Source organism: Gracilinanus agilis, unplaced genomic scaffold (genome assembly GCF_016433145.1).
Source record: "Gracilinanus agilis isolate LMUSP501 unplaced genomic scaffold, AgileGrace unplaced_scaffold60055, whole genome shotgun sequence".
NCBI lineage: Eukaryota > Metazoa > Chordata > Mammalia > Didelphimorphia > Didelphidae > Gracilinanus > Gracilinanus agilis.
In genome coordinates this window covers 1-5,571 of record NW_025395452.1, presented here as the reverse complement: position 1 = coordinate 5,571, position 5,571 = coordinate 1, and the positions used below count along the sequence as shown (strand labels likewise).

The following is a 5,571-nucleotide window of genomic DNA, read 5'->3' as shown; positions in this document are numbered from 1 at the left end:
ATTGCTTTAACTCCTTGTATATTTCAGTAATTAGACCCCTGTCAGAGTTTTTTGTTATAAAGATTTTTTCCCAATTTGTTGTTTCCATTCTGATTTTGACTACATTGTTTTTGTTTGTACAAAAGCTTTTTAGCTTGATATAATCAAAACCATTTAATTTACATTTTGTAATTTTCTCTAACTCTTGCTTGGTTTTAAAATCTTTCCTTTCCCAGAGATCAGGCAAGTAAACTACTCTATGTTCACTTAACTTATTTATAGTTTCCCTCTTTACATTCAAGTCATTCATCCATTCTGAATTTATCTTGGTGTAGGGTGTGAGATGTTGATCTAGACCTAATCTCTCCCATATTGTTTTCCAAATTTCCCAGCAGTTTTTGTCAAATAGTAGATTCATGTCCCAAAAGTTGGGCTCTTTGGGTTTGTCATACACTGTCTTGCTGATGTCATTTATCCCAAGTCTATTCCACTGCTCCTCCTCTCTATCTCTTAGCCAGTACCATATTCTTTTGATGACTGCTGCTTTATAGTATAGTTTAATATCTGGTACTGCTAGGCCCCCTTCCTTCACATTTTTTTTTCATTATTTCCCTTGATATTCTTGATCTTTTGTTATTCCAAATGAAATTTGTTATAGTTTTTTCTAATTCAGTAAAGAAGTTTTTTGGTAGCTTGATAGGTATGGCGCTAAATAGATAAATTAATTTGGGTAGAATTGTCATTTTTATTATGTTAGCTCGTCCTACCCATGAGCAATCAATGGCTTTCCAATTATTTAGATGCAGTTTTATTTGATTGGAAAGTGTTTTGTAGTTGTTTTGATATAATTGCTGTATTTGTTTTGGTAAGTAGATTCCTAAGCATTTTATATTATCTAGGGTGATTTTAAATGGTGTTTCTCTTTCTACTTCTTGCTGCTCTAGTGTGTTGGAAATGTATCCTCACACTCAGGGTCTGTCTGCGCTCTCTAGGCTCCCGAGGTTTCAGGTCTCATTGTTCTCGGGGTCAAGCCTCCTGGTGGTCCCCCTGCCTGCCCCTCTGCCCGAGGCTCCTTCAACAGTCTCAGGGCACTGCTTCTACAGCTGTGCAACCATCTGCACAGGGTCTCCACTAGAGGTCCAAGCCTGCGCTCAAGATCTTTGTCTGCACCTACATCAACACTTTTACCCGTGCCTGAGCTCAAGGTCTGTGTTCAAAGTCCGTGTGAGTTCTTTAGCCTCTTGTGGTCCTAAGTCTTGCTGCTCTCAGGAGCAGGCCCTGGAGCTACCAATGACTTAATGGATGCCCCAAACCTGCTTTAACTCTTGTGCACTGGCCTTGGCACTGTAGGTGTTGTGGGGTGTGGGGGAGGGGGGTTGCTCAGCCCAGGATTTAGTGAGAGCTGTTTCACCCGTTTATAGCATGGAAATGCCCCGATTCCACGTACCTTCAACACTGTGCCCTGTTGTGGGGTCCCTTCATTCGTCTGGATTTGTTTTTATGTCCCCTTGAGGAGTCCTACATGCTTCGGTTAGGAGAGGTTAAGCAGCTGCCTTTTACTCTGCTGCCATCTTAACCTGGATCTCTTCTCTATTATTTTTATCCCTTCTCTTTCCTCATTTCAAATAATTATAAAATAGCTAATCCTATTTACACTGTTCCCTCAAACATGTCATTGGTTTTGCTATGCCTTTTGATCTAGAATGTCTGTTAATATGGATAATTAGTTTCTTTCTACTCCACTTATTGTTCTATTTCCCTTCCAGAATGTCAACAATGGATGAAGGCAGCAAGGTTGTTTTTTTTTTTGACCCTACTATCCAGTTCTAGTTCTATATAGCAGTTGGTTAATAAAGAAATAATGATTTCAACTGTTAAATAATCCCCCAATAATAATGCCCACCTGGAAGTCTTTTCTTTCATAATCCATCATAAGAACAAAAGCCAGATTGTTCTTCCTATTGAACAATTATGATGATCATTTAACTCAGTTCAAAAACTATTAGTGGTTCCCTATTTAATAGCACATAAAAACAATATCCTCATAATGTCTTTTAAACCCTACACTCTAAACTCACTTTTCTTCCCTTTACTTCAGAGACAGACACAGAGAGACAGAGAATGTAATTGGAACCTCAGACAAACATCACAAAACACCTCCACTCTTATTTGAACTAATAAATGGGAAGAACTAAATAATAACAATAAAAGTTAAGTCAAGAATTCTAGATAGGTCAGGGTAAGACAAGGAAGATGAAGTGAGACGAGAAGATGGAGTTTGAAACTGGGGAAGCAAGCTAAATGCATAACCTAAGTGCCAAATTTAGAAGAAATAGATTTGTAAAATGAGGGATGAAAAAGCTATTGAATGTTCAGGAGAACATAAAATGAAACATATATAATTAGCTCATTAGATTCTCTGAGAACTATGTAACATAACCTACAAAAGTCGCAATCATCTCCATGTTATGAAGAAAGCAATTGGTGTTTAGAGAAAGCAAGTGACTAGTTTAAGATCACATATCTGGCAAGTAAATGATGTAGACCTTTAATCATAGGCTTTTACCTCTGAATTCATTGCTGTGAAAACAGAGTTGCAAGTTGTACTGCCATGCTATGCTAACTAGGTGAAGTTACCAATCTATCAACATTCAGAAAAAAAGGGCGGCGAGCATCTCCTATGATCCATCACCATTAGATGATCAAGCAAAAAGACTACTCTGCATAATGATGGGTGATGCTTTCATGATGAGGAAGGTGATTCTTGAAGACAAATTTTCTATCATCTTAGAAAGAACAGACTGGATGAATCCAGTGGAGGAACTAACCCCATTATCTATTCTAATAAGATTCATAATAAGAATATGGCATAAACAATAATAAGGAAAGATCCTGCTTACAAGGACAAATTTGCATTGTGAGAACAGGTGTATAAAACCCCAGAACAGAAAGGTTCTCAGAATCTTGGAAACTTGTCTCTGCAACTCAACAGAAATTACATCCACCAAGACCATGGTCATTTCCTGCTGCTTTGCTCCTACCTGCTGCCTGCCAACATGCTGTAGGACAGTCTGCTACAGAACAAGTTGCTGTGAGCCAACCTGTTGTGTGCCCAGCTGCTGCCAACCTACCATCTGTGGCTCCAGTTGCTGCACATCTTGCTGCCAGCCAACTTGTTGTAGAACAGTCTGCTGTCAAACAAGGGGTAAGCCAATCTGTTGTGTGCCCAGCTGTTGCCAACCTTGCTGTCAGCCATACTGCTGTGAATCTAGCTGCTGCCAGCCAACATGCTGCAGGACAGTTTGTTACAGAACAACTTGTTGTCAGCCAACCTGCTTTGTGTCCACCTGCTGCCAACCCAATAGCTATGGCTCCAGTTGCTGCGCACCACACTGCCAGCCAACCTGTTGTAGAACAGTCTGCTGTCGAACAACTTTTTGTGAGCCAACTTGCTGTGTGTCTAGCTGCTGCCAACCTTGCTATCAGCATAGCTGCTATTAGCCTTCCTGCTGTTAGCCAACTTGCCAGGAAACAATCTCCTCCCGGATGGCTTGCTGTAAGCCCATCTGTTTGTGTCCAATGCTACCCCTATTCTGCTGTTGATCTACTTGCTGTCCAAAATGTGCAATGATTTGATTTAGAGCCAACCATCCTCCTACTCTACATATTTGTTGTCAATCAGTCTCATTCTGAATGATTTTCCTTCCACCATCTTGCTGCTGAAAGTCTTGGACTCCCCTGATATAATTTCTGCTAATAACCTATCTCATAATATGAGAACCACTTTTCAGCTGAGCTGCCAGCTCACTGTCACCTGCTGGAATAAGTGTATTAATTCCTGAAGTTTTAGTCTTTGCAACAAATTAACTTTTTTCTTCTTTTTTAATATTTTCTATTTTATTGTTCTCATACTTTCTTTCTTAGTGTCCTCATAGAAGCAGCAGGTCTTCCACCCTTGATCTCTAATAAATTATTTTTGTTCACATAATCTCCATTGTCCTTGTCAATTTGTGAATTACAAATTATGATGGTGGTGGGAGTGGTGGGGGTGATAATTCTATTCAACCATTTAGAGATTATGCATTCAAGTTCATTTTCTCCTCAAGACAATAGAATCCTGTCCATCTGTCTACCACTTTGGGACTAACAGTGGTTTAGCAAGCTGGTTGGGCAGTTAGTCATAGTTTAACTTCTAAATCTCCTTCCTTTATTTTACAAAAAAGTCATGGATTCCTACTTCTTATGGACTTTTGATAAGCTGTTTTCATCTATTCATCTAAGCTCCTGATCACAGACCAGGAAATTTTAGCATCTCTCTTTCTGATAGCAAAGAACTAGACATTAAAGGGATGCCCATTAATTGGGCAGTGAATTGAGAGCCAGGCTTGAAGATGGGAGGTCTCAGGTTCAAATCTGGCCTCAGACACTTCCCAGCTGTGTGATCTTGGGCAAGTCACTTAAGCTCCATTGCCTAGCCCTTACCACTCTTCTGTTTTGGAACCAATACACAGTATTGATTCTAAGATGGAAGGTAAGGGTTAAAAAAAACATAGAAAGACCTACATGAAATTATAAAGAGTGAAACTAGCAGAATCAAGGGAATGTTATACACAGCAATAGAACTACTATTTGAAGAAGGACTTCATTCATCTCTAGAGAAAGAACTGATAAATAGAAATAAGTAAGACATAGTTTAGCTTGAGTCACTATTGGGTGCCCCTGGTCAAGTTACTTAGCCCTATAAAATTAGTTTCCTCATCTATAAAATAAGCTGGAGAAGGAAATGGCAAACTATTCCAGTGTCTTAGCTAAGAAAACTTTGGATGATATCACAAAAAATCAGACAGGACTGAAATGACCATGCAAGCAAGACATTCTCTCTTACTATCTAGGTAATCTGGTCTTGTTCTTCCTCACACATAGCACTCTATTTCCCATCTCTATGACTTTTATGGGCTATGCTGATTGATAAATACCTAAAAAGATGTGAACTTTAGCCTTATAAGATAAAATCATTTAATGATAAAATTTTTAAATATAATACTAAAGGAATGTGTTGTGATTATTTTATTTTTTTAATTTTTTTAAACATTTATTAATATTCATTTCTAACCTGTTTACATGCTTCAAACCCCTACATTGCCCCTTCACCCCCTACATTGCCCCCACCTATGGCCGATGCACATTTCCACTGGTTGTAACATGTGTCCTTGTTTAGGGCCTATTTCCATATTGTTGTTAGTTGCATTGGTGTGGTAGTTTCGAGTCTACATCCCCAATCATGTCCGCCTCAGCCCCTGCATTCAAGCAACTGATTATCTTCTATGTTTCCTCTCCTGTAGTCCTTCCTCTGAATGTGGGTAGCATTCTTTACCATAAATCCCTCAGAGCTGTCTTGTGTCATTGCATTGCTGCTGGTACAGAAGTCCATTACATTCGATTTTACCATAGTATATCAGTCTCTGTGTACAATGTTCTTCTGGCTCTGCTCCTTTCACTCTGCATCAGTTCCTGGAGGTCTCTCCAGTTCACATGGAACTCCTCCAGTTTATTATTCCTTTGAGCACAATAGTATTCCATCACCAGCATATT

At 39.1% G+C, this 5,571-nt stretch overlaps 1 pseudogene; it reads left to right on the top strand.

The window, feature by feature from the left end:
* The first annotated feature begins 2,991 nt into the window (after positions 1 to 2,991).
* LOC123256511 lies at positions 2,992 to 3,495 on the top strand (annotated as a pseudogene).
* Positions 3,496 to 5,571: the final 2,076 nt, after the last annotated feature.